The sequence below is a fragment of the Phoca vitulina genome, unplaced genomic scaffold, assembly GCF_004348235.1.
Source record: "Phoca vitulina isolate PV1807 unplaced genomic scaffold, GSC_HSeal_1.0 scaffold8, whole genome shotgun sequence".
Lineage (NCBI taxonomy): Eukaryota > Metazoa > Chordata > Mammalia > Carnivora > Phocidae > Phoca > Phoca vitulina.
In genome coordinates this window covers 56438874-56454170 of record NW_022589711.1, presented here as the reverse complement: position 1 = coordinate 56454170, position 15297 = coordinate 56438874, and positions in this window count along the sequence as shown.

Here is a 15297-nt window from a genome sequence, read left to right as displayed (position 1 = left end):
CCTGTCTCTCTGTCTCTCAGTCTCTGTGTGCCCTTCCTACCTCTGCTTCCCTAGTTTCCTTCTCCTTGCTGTTTTGCCCCTTCCCTTGGTCTTTCTTGCCCAGTCTTTGTTCTTTTTGTTCTCCTTCCTGTTTTCTCCTGTTGTTCTTGTCTCTGATTCTGTTCCTTTGCTTCTCTTCCTCATCTTCTGTGTTTATTGCTATTTCACCCTCTAGCTTTCCCTCTGAATCTCCGCTTACCTCTTTCTAAAGATTCCTTTTTTCCCTTCCTTTCTTTGTCCTCCCTCATCCTTCCCTTCCCCTTCCTCCCTGCTGCCCATTTATCACTACTACATTTTTTCTTCCTCTCCATCCACTCCCGGTTTTTCATTTTCTTTTCTTACTCTTTCCCCTGGTATGGCCCTGTATCTCCTCCAGTTGTCCTAGCCCAGGAGGAGAAGGAAGCCCTGTTGTTGGTCTTTCCCTCTCTTTAGCTGTGGGCTGGTGAAGCTAGGGCTTCTTCCTGCCCTGGAGGCTCTCCTTCCTGCTGCTCCCTCTGGGCAGTGTGGAGAGGTCCCTGGCTAGCAGGGGAATGACCTTGGCTACCATATTCACAATGCTGAGAGAGGCCAAAGAAGTCAGAACCCCATCCCCAGGGAGAAGGTCATTTTTTGGAGTGTCCTGCATGCTGGCTGAGGTCACAGTGTCAATATGGAGCAGCAAACTTCTTTTCTTTGACTGCTCCACTCTTGTCCTGTTCATGTGCTCAGGACACCCCCATGAGCAGTCATGATCCTGGTGAATTCTGTGAGGAGCAGCTGCTCCAGTCATGCCCTCTTGAGTCTCTAAAACTTTGGGTTACCTGGTTCTGGCATTGACAGGGCAGCCTCTAAGAACCCTTCAGTCTGGCTTTATGAAGACAACAAGGTTTGAGCCTGCCTGTGTACACCTTGGGCAGTGGTCCCTGAATAGCCTTGTTTGCACCTTCTTCTGGAGAATGGACTATGCCCATGGCCAGTGGGTGTCCAGTATTCAGAATGCACCCTCTGCTGAGGCTGAGCCGAAGCTCTGTGCTGGGTGGGTCCTCTTTTGTGTTCCACTTGACCACGTCTCAGCTGAGGGGTCTCCCTGGAATATCTGCTTTTTGGGTTAGGTGCATATTAATGAGCCAGGGAATATGTGTTATGATTATTAATGTGAGCCCATTAAGATGGGCACAGTGGTGAGGTCTGGGCCAGATGAGTGACACAAGGGCTGGGCCTACACCTCAATCCAGCTCTCCCCAATAGGCTCTGTGCATGCTGCTGGGGCATCATGGGGTGCTATGCCTCTCTCCATGAGGGCTACAGGAGAAAACCATGAAGTGACCCTTGTGGTTGGAAGAGAGAGAAACTGTGACTGGGAGAATCAAGGAAAGCTTCTGGAAAAGGTGGCTTCTGAGGTAGGTCCTGAAGGATGGATTTGCTTTGATAGAGAGGAGCAGTGAAGTTCTTTTGGAGATAACTTTAAAGCTGCTTGGTAGACTCTAGGCTTTGGAATAAAATGTTTTAGTGGGTAGAAGAATCCAGATCCCTGAAATGAAACAGGTCTGCAGAATGAGGTGGGGATGAAGTACAAGGGGGGATGACTTGGCGTGAGCAGTCTGTAGTGCTTGCTGCTCACTGGTGAGGCTGTGCTTTGTCCATAAGCCTCCAGCTGCCTCCTAACCTGGAGCGCACAGCCTTGGGGCTGATGTGTCAGCGGCGGGGCTGGCTTGGGGCATTCAGAGGACTCTGCCGGTCCTGGAGTGGAGAGCTGCCAAGGGCTCTGTCATCTGACGTGCATCATGTCCCTGCTGCGGTCCTGGGGTGGAGAGCTGCCAAGGGTTCTGTCATCTGACGTGCATCATGTCCCTGCATCTTCCCTTTGACAGAGACACCAGGGAGATGCCACTGGAGGGAGTGGAGTTTTTATCTGGAACTGTTGGATGTGAAGGTAACACTTCCCAAGGACACTTTTCTAACTGTACTTGCATCCTGGCCCTGAGAGGTCCCGAATGAAAAATACCAAAGTGAGAATTATCTGTGATCAGGATCTCATAGCACTTTCTTGTTTGTCATCATCCATCAACTGTGAACCTTTAAAAAAGCAACACAACAAAACAAAAACCTGCAATGTCACTCCTAAAAGAATCTCCAGGGGTCAACTTCACAAACTGAGCTGGAAGGGATTTTAAAGAACATGTGCTCTAATCACACCACGTTTTCATGTGGGAAAACCAAGAACAATATCACATGGTGCATTTGAGTCAGGGTAGTTCATAAAACACAGGTCTCCTAGCACAGAACTCTGCCCATGTCACAAACTCTTTAGTTTTTACTGGAATTACACGAGAGGAAACATCCTGTAGTTATTTAAAGCCTGGGCTTCAGGGTCAGACCAGCCTGGGTAACATTTTGGTGCCATAAATTCTGGTCAAGTTCTCTTTAAGCCTCGGCTTCTTTATCCTTTAAATGGATATAAATCTGGGATCTGCTATATCGTACTGGTGTTGTATCAGGATTGAATGAGATAATGCACATAAAGCCCCTAGCGTAGAGTCTGTATACGGTTACTCAGTAAAGCTCACCTGGGGTTGTTCTGTTATACAGATTATTAAATTTTTTTGCATTGTGTACGTTATCTCTCAAGAATTATTATATAACCTACAGTGTTTTACAACCACTTTTGCAGTGAGTAGTTTGTTGCTTGCCACGACTTTGTTCTATTTCATCTTTCCTTGCCAGACCCCAGCTGCCCAGGGCCTGCCCTTGCCCCCAGCCGCCCCGCTCTGCTTGGTGGCTTTGCAGATGCTGGCAGGACTCCCACTCACTCATTTTTCTCTAGCATTTACGGACAAGCCTTTTCCCAGCTGACTGGTTGATCAAGATGTTTCTCAATCTCATCTTAGCCACACCATCCCCTGAAAAAAAGTGTCTTCAAGTTTCTGCTCCACCGACGACATCATTCCTTGTGGCCCAGGGCTGTTACAGATGATGACTCAATCCTTATATACCGTTCTGTGTTTCCATGAAGTTTGAGCGGAAGGGGCGCTAAGAGTGTGGACCCCAAAGAGCATCTTGGCCAGGACACTTTGGCAGACCCAGGTCCCATGTGCCTGCCTCAGCAGATGGTAGTTGGGTTCAAGTTTCTCACACTTCTGGTTCCAGTGGAAGCCCCACTTCCTGCTCAGGGCAGCACGTCCTCATCCGGCTCCTCACAAAGCTCCAGATGGCCCTAGAGAACACATGGGCTGTCTCCCCCTGGGAGCACCTCTGCTCTCACTCCTTGGCCAATCTGTTCTTTGGTGACTGAAGCCAAGGTTTGAATTTTAGCTAGAATTATAATTAGATTCCTCTAGGAGAAAGGCCTCTCAAAACAAATCAGATTTGGGATTTGGGTCTCCAGAGTTGTGTCTTTAGTTAAATTCCCTGTGTGGGAAAGGCACGGTTTGGCTAAGGAGAGGAGGCAGGGTTAGATCAGAAGTAAAAATGGCATTTTTAGACTCCATTTCTTGATAACACTTGAATTTTTCCAAACCTTAGAAATCTTTGTTGCTGAAAAAGCAAGTAGCGATAAGGTGCTGAGAAGGGTAACTGAAGTCCCTGCTTAACTGATCAATTTACCTACTCATGGTATAATTTTGAGTGAACATCTTTCTCTGAGCAGTAGGATGGGATGTGCCCTGGCCTGTCCCACCTGTTACCCCAACTTGGAGACCATGAGTGTCTCTACGGTATCAGCAGTGTGTCCAACATGTTCACTGAGGCCCGGGATTCCTGTGAGCAGGGATGGGGGAGAGGTGGAGGGAAGTTACAGACAAAACCTGAAAATAGGCAAAGAGAGAGTCCTGGTAGAGTTTACATAAAACTTCCCAGTAAGATGGTCACTTTGAAGTCTTGAGTCTGTACTTTTGATGGATATCGAAGATCATCATTCCTGCTTGGGCCCTGGCCCTGCCTTTCCCAGCCGCCTATGAGACAGATGAAGAAGTCTTCCTGACACTGAGGTCTCCTGGCATCTTCTCAGGCCATCATCGTATCCTAGTTGCTCTCCACTGCAAGGTGGAGCCTCCCTGAGGTCCTGGGGCCACCGCCAACCCCTAACCTGGCCAGAGTGCACGTCCCCTGCCCTTCTGGATTTCCTGTTTGAATGGTCCTCCCCATAACTCTCTGCATCTTTTCCCTTTTTCTGTCTGTAACCCTCTTCACTGTCTGTTTCTCCCTTCATCTTTGATCTCTTTCTTTATTCTCCTCTCTCCTCCTGACCTTCATTACTTCCTTATTCTCCCTCACATGTCTTCCTTTAAACATTTCTTTCTGGACTTCCCCGGTCTTTCTCTTTCTTCCCATCTCTCCCTCTTTCTCTCTTTCATCCCCTTTCTCAGCATCTCTCTTCTCTTCCTATAGAACCAATCTTCTCTTTGCTACTTTATCTCTTAGACTCTACATTTCTGCCCCGTCTCTGTGCATCTCTCTCTTATTGCTCACTTTCCTAACTTTCTTTCCCTTTCCTTTTCTTGAAAACACCTTTAATATGAAATGTAAACATATGTTCAAAGAAGGCACAAGCCACTAAGGTAAAGCTTAGTAAATAGTTATGAATTGGGCACCAATGTAACTCCTGCGAAGGTGAAAAAACAGATTATCGCCAGGACTGGTAGCCTCCAGTGTGGGCTACTCTGACCACGGGCACCTGTCCTCGGAGTCTCACTCTTGCGACTATCATTTCCTTGATTTTCTTTACAGCTGGACCGCACATGTATGCTTCCTAAACAATATAGTTTGTTTTTGCCCATTTTTGAATGTTAAGTACATGGAATCATACCATACATATTCTTCTGTGTCTTGCATCTTTCACAAAGTATCATGTTTGTAAGATTCATCTGTGTTCTGCTTGTAGGTCATCATTTTCATTGCTGCCTAGCACTCATTGTATGCACGTGCTGACGTTTATCCTGTTGAACAACAAATTGTAGGTGTCAGAACACCTGTTTCGCCTTTAAAACTAAGAACTGGATTTGCTGCCCCCTGGTGTCTTACTGCCACCATAACAACATCATCAGGTGAATCCTTTCTTACTCCTTGGAATGGAAACAAAGGGCTCCAAAAACCAGCTGGAGTTTTATCAGGCCAGCTGCTCAAATTACACCTGGGGGCTGAGGAGAGCACATGACTCAGCTGCAAAGAGCTCTAACGAGGGAGAAGCTTTTTTTTTTTTTTTTTCACCTGCACCAAGGTGAGCTCCTACTTGAGGTTTGGGTCACCAGGACAGAAAGGAATTTGGTGTAGATAGGTTCATCAAGATAGAGTTGGAGGGGTTCAGAAGGCCCAAAAGAATGTTTTTTAAAAGAATATCTTATACAATATTATTATTCAGGCATCAAGTCCTCCTGTGAAAACAGGCTGGGGAAGTTCATTTCAACGGGTATTTCATTCTTTTGTTTACTTGATGTTTGCTGAGTCCCAGATTGTTCTAGGCACTAGATTACAAAACTGAATGAATCCAATAAACAAATGATGAAATAACTATTGCAATATACTGCCAGTTAGGGAGAAGTACTAAAAAGGAGACAAATGAATGGGAAAGAAATAAAGGGTAAGGGATGGGCCCATGGAAAGCCACTCAGAGCCGGTGACAGGCCCAGATGGGCATGAAGTAACAAAGCAAGCTCTGTGAAGTTCCGGGGGGAAGAGCAAAGGTAAAGGAAGGAGCAAGGGCAGAAGTGTTGAGGTGGGGAAGAGCTTGGTGTGTTTGAAGCACAGTGAGGAGGTGGGTGTGATGAGAGCAGAGGAGAAAGACTTGGGAGCCACAGGAGGCAAGATGGAGAGATAGGTAGGACGTGGTAGGTGTGGTGAGAAAATTGGACTCTCCTCTGAGAGGGATGGAAATCCACTGGAGAGTTTGAGTGATATGATCTAATTTATAGTTTGAAATGATCGCTCTGGCCACCGGGCAGAAAATTTGATTCTAAGGGGCTGAAAGTAGAAGCAAGGTGGTAAGATAGAAAACTATTGCAAAAATTCCAGCTGGAAATGAGATAGCTTTGGACTGGGTGAAATGGTGAAGATTGTGAGAAGTGGGAGCACATTCAGGCTGTAATTTGATGACAGAGCCTCCAGGACATGTGGATGCGGAATGAGGGAAATAGGAGTCCAGGAGGACTCCTGGTTTGGGCTTGGCTGGTAGCGGAGGGGTGGAGGTCAGAGTAGTCAGGGGAGGGATGCACCTCTAGGTCTAGTGGGACGTATGAACTTTGAGATGCTTATTGCACGTCCAAGTGGGCAGGTCCCGTGGACAGTGGTACCTAAGTCTTGCAGTGAGATTGGGGCCGGAGGTATCCATATGGGAGTCATCGTGGGAGAAATGGAACTGAATGAGATTGCATAAGGAGTGAGAGTAGAAGAGAAGGCTGAGGCCTGGGCTCTGGGACACTCACCATTTAGACAGCAGGAAGAGGAGGTGGGGCCAGCAAAGGAAATAGCAGGAGTGGCCAGTGTGGTGGAAGGGAAACCAAGAGGGTTTAGCATCTCAGAAGACTACTTTTTAAAATAGTTTCAGGGGCACTTGGGTGGCACCATCAGTTAAGTGTCTGATTCTTGGTTTCGGCTCAGATCGTGATCTCAGGGTCATGAGATCGAGCCCTGTGTGGAGCTCCAAGCTCAGTGAGGGGTCTGCTTGAGATTCTCTCTCCTTCTCCCTCTGCCCCTCCCACTAGTGTTCGCTTATGCGTGCTCTCTCTCTCAAATAAATAAATCTTAAAAAAAAAAAAAGTTAAAGAAGGAAAGTGATAAACTGCCAAAAAATGCTATTGAGAAGCCAAGTAAAATGAGAATTGAGAATTGACCACGGATTTTTCCAGAATGGAAGTTACTGATGACCTTGGCAAGAATGATCGTAGTAAGGGTGATGTAACGGAAGCTTCGTTGGGAAAGATTGCATCAAGAACAGGGAGGGGAGATGTAGAAATTGCGAGTACAAACAGTCAAAAAGTTTTCAAGACATGCAATCCACGCTCACAGGAAGTTGAGCTTACTAAAGACTGATTAATATTTCAGGGGGCTTCTGTGCCTTTTGAATTTATATCTGCCAACACTAAAGGTAGGTCCCACCCAAAAGAGTTTTAAAAATGCCTGTGTGGTTTGCTGGGAGGAAATCATTGAAAAGTTTTAAAGGAATCTGTTTTGCCTCTAAATGGCTTAAAAGTTTAGTAGAAACACAAAGCCTCCCAAGATTATGCACCGTTAGCAGACCGAGTACTAAGCGGGGATGCAGTATCATCCAGAGTGCTGGCTTGGCTCAGGAGTGTACCAATGGCTGCAATTTTGTGCATGATTTCCTTTTTAAAATACAAATTTAATAACATTACAGATTTGTTTCATCTTTTCATTCGTAATTTCTTTTTGACCACATTATCTCACCTATTTGATGTAAATTTTTTTCTGTTTATTTATTGAATTATTGTTCTTAGAAACTGCTTTAATATGTTTGGGAATAAGGCTTAGTGGACCAGTGTAGTTACTGAAAAGTTTGTAGATTTTCATCCAAATGGCATTCAGAGGAGCGCCTGGGTGCTTCAGTCAGTCATGTGTCACAGAAACCTCCAGAATGTTTGACCAAATATTTAGATATTCAGTTAACCATTGGGGTAAGTTAACTGTCACTTAAATAATTAACAAAAAATTAACCGTCACATAAATAGCCATTTTCTTTTTAGTTGTTGAAGCTGAGGATGACCGAACTGTATTTAGTTGATGCAAGGTCGTAATATACAAGTGGGCCCTGGAAATAATGAAGACTTTTGACTCTATTTGTGCCCAATTCCCTAAATAAATGCAACAGGCTAGGGATTTCTAAGTGCATAGTTTAATTATACATGTGTAGCTGCGTCTAAAATCTGATTGGAGTGAGGATGACCTGGGATCTCACGCAGGGACTGTGGCAGAGACTGCTGATTATCCCCTGATAGTCTGTCTCCCGTATACACTGTCCAGAGCCCTCAGTCAACTGTAGAGGATGGGAATGTTCTGGATGGATTCTATGGTGGCAGATACATCAGAGTGCCAAGCCCTCAGCTGCCTCAGCCTATCCATCCCAGCAAATGCCAATGGCAGGTGGATTCAGGACTGAGAGGGGAAAAGGTGGAAAAGGTAGGTGACATCATTGGGTCCAACTTAGGAAGTTGGAGTAGCCTTGTGCTACTCTTATCTGTGGCCCTTTTCCTACCCCTTCTGGAAACATCCCTGATCGCGATCCACGGGGAATGCTGCTGAGGCTTTTTCATAGCTTGGGAGTTGACAGAGTATAGGATGCCCTTCAACCTCTTCTTCTGCCTTGTACAGCCTTTCTCCCCCTCCTGACTTTTATTGCTTCTCATGCCCTGTCTTTCCAGAACTGTCTCAGTTTCAGGCAGGGTGTTGTCCTTAGAGTCGGGGGAACAGGGTCTGCATCCCAGTTCTACCTTTTTGTGGCTCTGGAACATTGGCTGGTCACTTTACCTGCCAGGATGCCAGTTTCCTTGTCTGAGGAAATAGTAAAGGACTCAAAGGCATGGTGTGGACAGGGAGGTCATATTCAGGAAGTGAAGCGTTTGGATCCGGCTGCCTTCTCCAGCGTCATCCCGAAATAAATAGATCCTTGCTTCCACATTGCTGCTGTAGTTTTGAGTGAAGCTACTGCCTTCCCTGCCATAGTCTTTGCATGCATGGCATGCTTCTCCGATTAATATTCATCGTGGCCTTTCACTGTACTCCTGCTTCAGCTACCCTGAAGGATGAGTTTCTTCTCCCTGTCACTCAGAGCCCTTTGTGACTTTTAGATATACCACTCAGCTTCTAATTCAGATCAGCTGATTCCAAACATGTCATCCAAGTTTGGTGAAAATGTGTCCATTTCGATTTGAATTCCGTAGTGACAGGTGGAATCTTAATTTTCTTTTTAAAGATAGACAATCTGGCTGGACAAGTTACCTGAGGTAAGGAGCATGTTCAACCTATTTGCCCAGAGCTCAGTTTGGAACCCACTGTAACATCAAAAGCACGGAGCAGCTGAGCCCTTGCAGGGGCCCCGTGGTAAGGCAGTCCTCGTGGATTCCTTCAGAGGACGTGCAGAGGACCAACGACAGGCTCTGCAAGGACTTCCCAGTGGGGGAGCACAGAGAGCAATCCCTGGTCCAGAGCATTTCAGAGCAAATGGAGGGAAAGGAGCGGGTGATCCATCTACACTGCTTCCCTCGCCTGAGCCCTACGCGTTTCTGAGGGGCAGAGTCTCATAGAACTAAGAGAGCTTGATGGTGAGGAGCAGACCCGGGAGGTCAGTCACGGCCCCAGGGAAGCCTTCCTGGGTTTGTTTTGAACGTGTTGTTGAGGATGGTGCTTTTCAGGGCACCTCTCAGTGGCTCTCTAATGAAGACCCATAGGAGAGGTTTTGCTTAGGACTCGGCATCCCGAAGGCACTGTACCTGAAAGTCTTGTTTGTTTTTGCTGTATAGATGCTGAGAACCTTCTTGCTACTCCTGTTTCCTTTTTCACATTGGTGGCTCCCAGTCCTGCGGCCACTCCGGCAACACGTGTGTAAGAGTGCATGGAATTCATTTGTGCACGAACTCTAGTTCTGGACCCATCTTAGTTACGGTCTTTCTCTTACTTACCCTCTGCTTTTGTTTTCGCTGATTTAAGATTTTTAGTATGAAATTTCTAACATACTTTAAAGTGGAGAGAACGGCACAATAAGCCTCCATGTATCTATCCCCCAGACTAAAGTTATGAAGACATTACTCGTTGATTCCTTTTATTTATTTATTTTTTTGTTCATGGCTGGGGGATTTTGAAGCAAGTCCTAAATATGATGCCTTTTCACCCTTATATACTTCAGAGTGCAAAAAAACTTGGACAAGTTCTTTTTTTTGATTTTTTGAGTTTTTAATTTTAATTCCAATACAGTTAATGTACAGTGTTATATTAGTATGAGGTATCTAGTGACTCAACAGTATAGTGATTCAACAGTTCTACACATTACTCAGTGCTTATCATGATAAGTGTACTCTTTAATCCCCATCACCTATTTCACCCATCCCCCCATCCCCCACCCCTGGTTGGGCAAGTTCTTAAAAATCCACAATGACATTATCACATCTAAAAAAATTATTAATAATTCCTCAGAATTAGCTAAGTCAGTCTGTAATCAAATTTTCCATGTTATCTTAAATATGTCTTTTTAGGGGTGCCTGGATGGCTCAGTCAGTTAAGCGTCTGACTCTTGATTTTGGCTCAGGTCCTGATCTCAGGGTCCTGGGATTGAGCCCCGTGTCGGGCTCTGCACTGGGCTGGAGGAGGGCAATGTGGTGGGAAGTAGGGGTAGCAAGTGAGGGTAGCAAGGGCTAGAGGACACAGAAGGGAGGAAGTAGAGGGAAGAAACAGAAATGTGAGGAATCTGCTATAGCTTATGACTTCGATCACTTCTGTCTCCTTTCGGAAAAGCAAGTGAATAAAATTCTTCTATAATTACTTATTTGGCTCTTGTAGTATGTATCTGGGACATAATGCCCTGGGGAGATGGACCCACGTGGACCATAGCATCAAGTCTTTGCGTTTTCATATAATACCAAACTGAGACTTAAGTTGGCCATCGGTGTGAGATCCGTCACGTGAATTAATATATGTGTACCAAGTTATATAGACATGGAAGCCCATCCACATACCTACCACATAGGTGTATCTTTTCCTAATTATAAGCAGACTTAAAGGCAAGGCTGAATCATGCCAAATGTCCACTTACATCCTAATGGTTGAATCCAGGTCTTCTGGAATGAAACTATATGAATCACTGGCAACATTTCCAAAAAAGAAGAAAAAGCATCGCAACAGAAAATAAAGCCTGACCCTAGGCGCTGCCAACACGTCAGCTGTACGGAAGAGGCCGGCTTGTCAAAGTACCGGCCCGTGGGGCTGCCTTGGAAGGAGAAACGGAGGTCAGTTGCCCAGGATCAGAGCGCAGGGAGCAGCTACATCTGCCCCGCCCAGGATTCGTTCATGGGATTGCAGCCTTCCAGGCCTGGTCCCTGATGGCCTTGAGGGCCAACCGGAAACCCATTCCCTGAGGGCACTGCTTTGCAGTCCTCTCTTCAGTCCCTCCCCCGTCTGAATTCAGGATTCTTTCTTCTGGAGAGGATGTAGACTTTCATCTGCTGTAGTCTGGGGAAGTCACAGATCCTTTGCTCCTTGCCCAGCCTTCCTCTGGGAACCTGGGTCGATTCTGCTTTCTCTCTGCCCAAAGCTTAGATCTGGATTATTGTGCTTATATTGACATTTACCCTGAAGACAGCTCTCCCTTTTTCTACCCACCACTGGTTTACAGCTCAAGGTTTTAAAAGTAAATGTAAAACTTCCATACGTAGTGGGCCCCCTTGAGCGACATGGGTTTGAACTGTGTGGGTCCACTTATGCACAGATATTTTTTATATATATAAATACACTACAGTACTGTAAATGTATTTTCTCTTCCTTATGATTTGCTTCATAGCATTTTCTTTTCTCTACCTCACATTATTGTCAGGATACATACAGTATATAGTACATGTAACATACCAAATATGTGTTCATTGACTGTTAATGTTATCGGTAAGGCTTCCAATCAACAATAGGCTATGAGTAGTTAAGTTTTGGGGGAGTCAAAAGTTACATGTGGATTTTTGACTGCACAGCCATGGTGCCTCTCACCGGGGCATCGTTCAAGGGTCCACAGTATTAATCTCATTCATCCTTACCAGTAGCCTGGGGGGCAGGGACCATTATTCCTCCCGTCCCCACCCCAAATCAGCCAAATGAGGAAACAAGCCTTCGGAAGATACAAATCTCTCCAAAGCTACACTCCTAGTAAGCGGCGGAGCCCTGATTTCAGCCTTGTCTCTGATTCCAAAGCGCATGCTCTTAAACTACTGTGCTTCCTACTGTGTCCTACCTGGGATGGACTGTGGCCATGCCCTTCCGATGGCCACTCTGCTGTTTCTCATCTCAATCTACCCTTCCTGCTGCCAGCCGACTGCCCCTTGTAAACTACGGCTGTCTCAGATAGGACACAATTGCCACAGCCCTGGGAATTAAGGATGGTGATGCACCATTTGTCAGTGCCTGGGAAGTTTCCCACCAAGTGAGATGTGGAGGGGCTTAAAATGACGGACTTTTCGGGCGCCTGGGTGGCTCAGTTGGTTAAGCGACTGCCTTCGGCTCAGGTCATGATCCTGGAGTCCCGGGATCGAGTCCCACATCGGGCTCCCTGCTCAGCAGGGAGTCTGCTTCTCCCTCTGACCCTCCTCCCTCTCATACTCTCTGTCTCTCATTGTCTCTCTCGCAAATAAATAAAATCTTAAAAAAAAAAAAATTACGGACTTTTCACTTTGACCTGTGAAACTACCTCGAGGCGAGTCATAATGATGCCAGGGAGCAGATTTGACACTCCTCTACCCAATTCCTCTCTCCAGGCCATGAAAACTCCCCACCTCTAAGACACCACACCCACCGCTGTGGCAGTTCCCCGGGTGGGAAGAAAATAGAAGGAGAGTCTGTGCTAATTTCTTCTGGTACAAGATATAAAATCAGCCAGGCAGAAAACCAGACCCTGGGGGCAGTGCACTCACGGGCTTGGTTTCCTGAGACAGCTCTGTCAGGCTCCTCCCTCCTACCCCTTGCCTTAGTTGTGCAACAGAAGTAAAGGGTGGAGAGAATTAGTAAGTCAACAAGTTTTTCTGGGGGGTGGGGGGCGGGGAGGTCCTTAGGAAAGCCAGCAAGGGATGGGTTTCTGTGTAGTTTGGGAGGGAAAAAAAAAAAAGAAAAAATGTTTTAGAGGAATAGCTGCTATGATAAGTGGGAAGTGGATGGTGGCAAGGAAGTTTAGGATACTCTGTTTCATGTTATACAATGTAATTCCCCATCTGGCCCCTCTCGGAAAGATGTCAGTAAAAACACAAATTAAGTTTCAATGCCATTTTTGATTGTGCTTCTTTTTACTGTGGCTCTGTTTAATGAATGGTTGTAAGGTAGTCCAAATTCATCTCGTCTTCACAAGGAGGCAGTGGAAGAAATGAAGGATTCCTTCTTAGTCTGGGTGAGTCACTCCTGATGCTTGTCTGTGGGATAGTCACCTCCATCCAGGGTGTGATCTGAATGAGGGGAATCCAGGCCACCTGTCTGCTGGAAAACATTGAACCTTCATGGATTTCTGTGAAATTTGAGCAAATAGGATAACAAATCAAATTAAGCCAAAGGAAAATATAAGCCCAATCCCAATGTGATCTAAAAAAACAAGCCACAAAAAAAGGACAGTAATATTCTAAAGATGTAAAACGAGCACAAATTTAAAAGAAGTTACAATAGGAATCGAAAGTCTACTTTAGAATGATCTACTTTCTTTCTTTTCTCTCCAACTCTTTCTTTCTTCCCGTGGCTCCCTTGCCTCTCTCCTCAGTCCTTCACTATTCCACACACTCTCTCTTTCCTCTTTCTTCCCCTCCACTTGCCCTCCCTCCCTCTGCATCTTCCTCTCCCTATTTCCCCTTATGCTTTTCAGTTTTTGTAGCCCCTGCTGAGGATGACATGGTGGACATCTTTAAATCTTCCCCTTGTTCTCCATCCCATGTCATGGAGGGACTGTTGGGGTCTGCAGTTCTAGGTCCTCTTAGTTCTGGAGCCTCTTGGGGGGGTGAAGCTCTTCCTGCAGCTCCTTTCCTTGCAGCATTTGACCTCATGTCTTACATCAGATCCCCTTGGATCCGTGTTTACTTGCTGAGGCTTGTTAAAGAAGGCGGGATGCACCAAGTGTGGGGCAGCAGTGACCGTGCGTAGAGTCTAAGGGTGCCTCAGATTGAATTTCCTGGAAACAGGCTCAGAGACAGAGAGCTGCATGCAGAGTTTACTGGGAAGTGCTCTCGGGAGTTACGCCTATAGGGAGGCGAGGAAGGCAGGATTGGATAGACAAAATACTGTCACACCATATGGTTGCAAATGAGGCTCAGCTGATCTTAAAGTGAGCTCAGGAACTGAGATAGCCTTCAGAGTTTTCCCAAATCAGGCAAGGGGGGCAGGTCTTTGGATCCTTGAATCAGCCAGTCATTGGCCTTGGGGAGTCTACTGTGAAGGGCAATTCCCAGTGAGCCATCAACATTTTTAATATTCCCAGCTGAGGGGTGGGAGCATCTCCGGAAAAATCTGGGGTGGAGGTCTGGAGTCATATCTGGGGATATACATAATATGGGTCTTTTAGGGGCACTCAGGTGGCTCAAGTGGTTAAGCATCTGACTCTTGATCTCAGCTCAGGTCTTGGTCTCTTGAGTTAAAGCCCCACACTGGGCTCCACACCTAGTGTGGAGTCTACTTAAAAAAAAAAAAAAAGGGTGCTTTAGAACCATCCACCCAGTACACTCCATTCTATAGCCACAGTGATGAATGAGACAGAGGGTCATACATGGATTTGTTCTTCATACAAGGTACAAAGTAATAATGACCAAAATAATGAAAGATCAAGAAAAAGATTAAGAAGGGAGACATCCTCAGAGGAGGATCTGGGAAGTCTCTCCAGGGGAGGTAGCTTTGAATTGGACCTGGAAGAAACACCAGATTTGATAGGTAGATGTAAGGTATAGGATAGCGAGAATGTAGACAGAGGGAGTCATTTTGAAGTAAAGTTCACCCTTGGATAACATGGGGGTTAAGGGTGCTGATCCTCTGCCCAGTCAAAAATTCATGTATAACTTTTGACTCCCCCAAAACTTATCTACTAATAGACTACTGTTGACCAGAAGAACTACTGGTAACATAGTTAAGTAACACATATTTTGTATGTTATATGTATTACATACTGTATTCTTACAATAAAGTAAACTAGAAAAGAGAAAATGTTTTAATAAAATCACAAGGAAGAAAAAATACATGTATAGTATTTAAACTTATCAAAAAAAATTGTGGGGCGCCTGGGTGGCTCAGTCGGTTAAGTGACTGACTCTTGATTTCGGCTCAAGTCATGATCTCAGGGTCCTGAGATGGAGCCCTGCATTGGGCTCTGTGCTCACTGGGGAGTCTGCTCAAGATTCTCTCCCTCTGCCCCACCCATCCCCTCCCGCTCCATGCACAGTGCCTGCTCTCTTTCTCTCTCAAATAAATAAATCTTTTAAAAAATTTGCATGTAAATGGACCCATGCGGTTCAAACCCATGTTGACAAGGGTCAACTGTACTTTAGAGTCTGTGCTGGTCTTCAAGCCCCAGATTATTGTGCATAAAGAAGTGTTGCTTTCTCAAAGTAAATGTCTTTT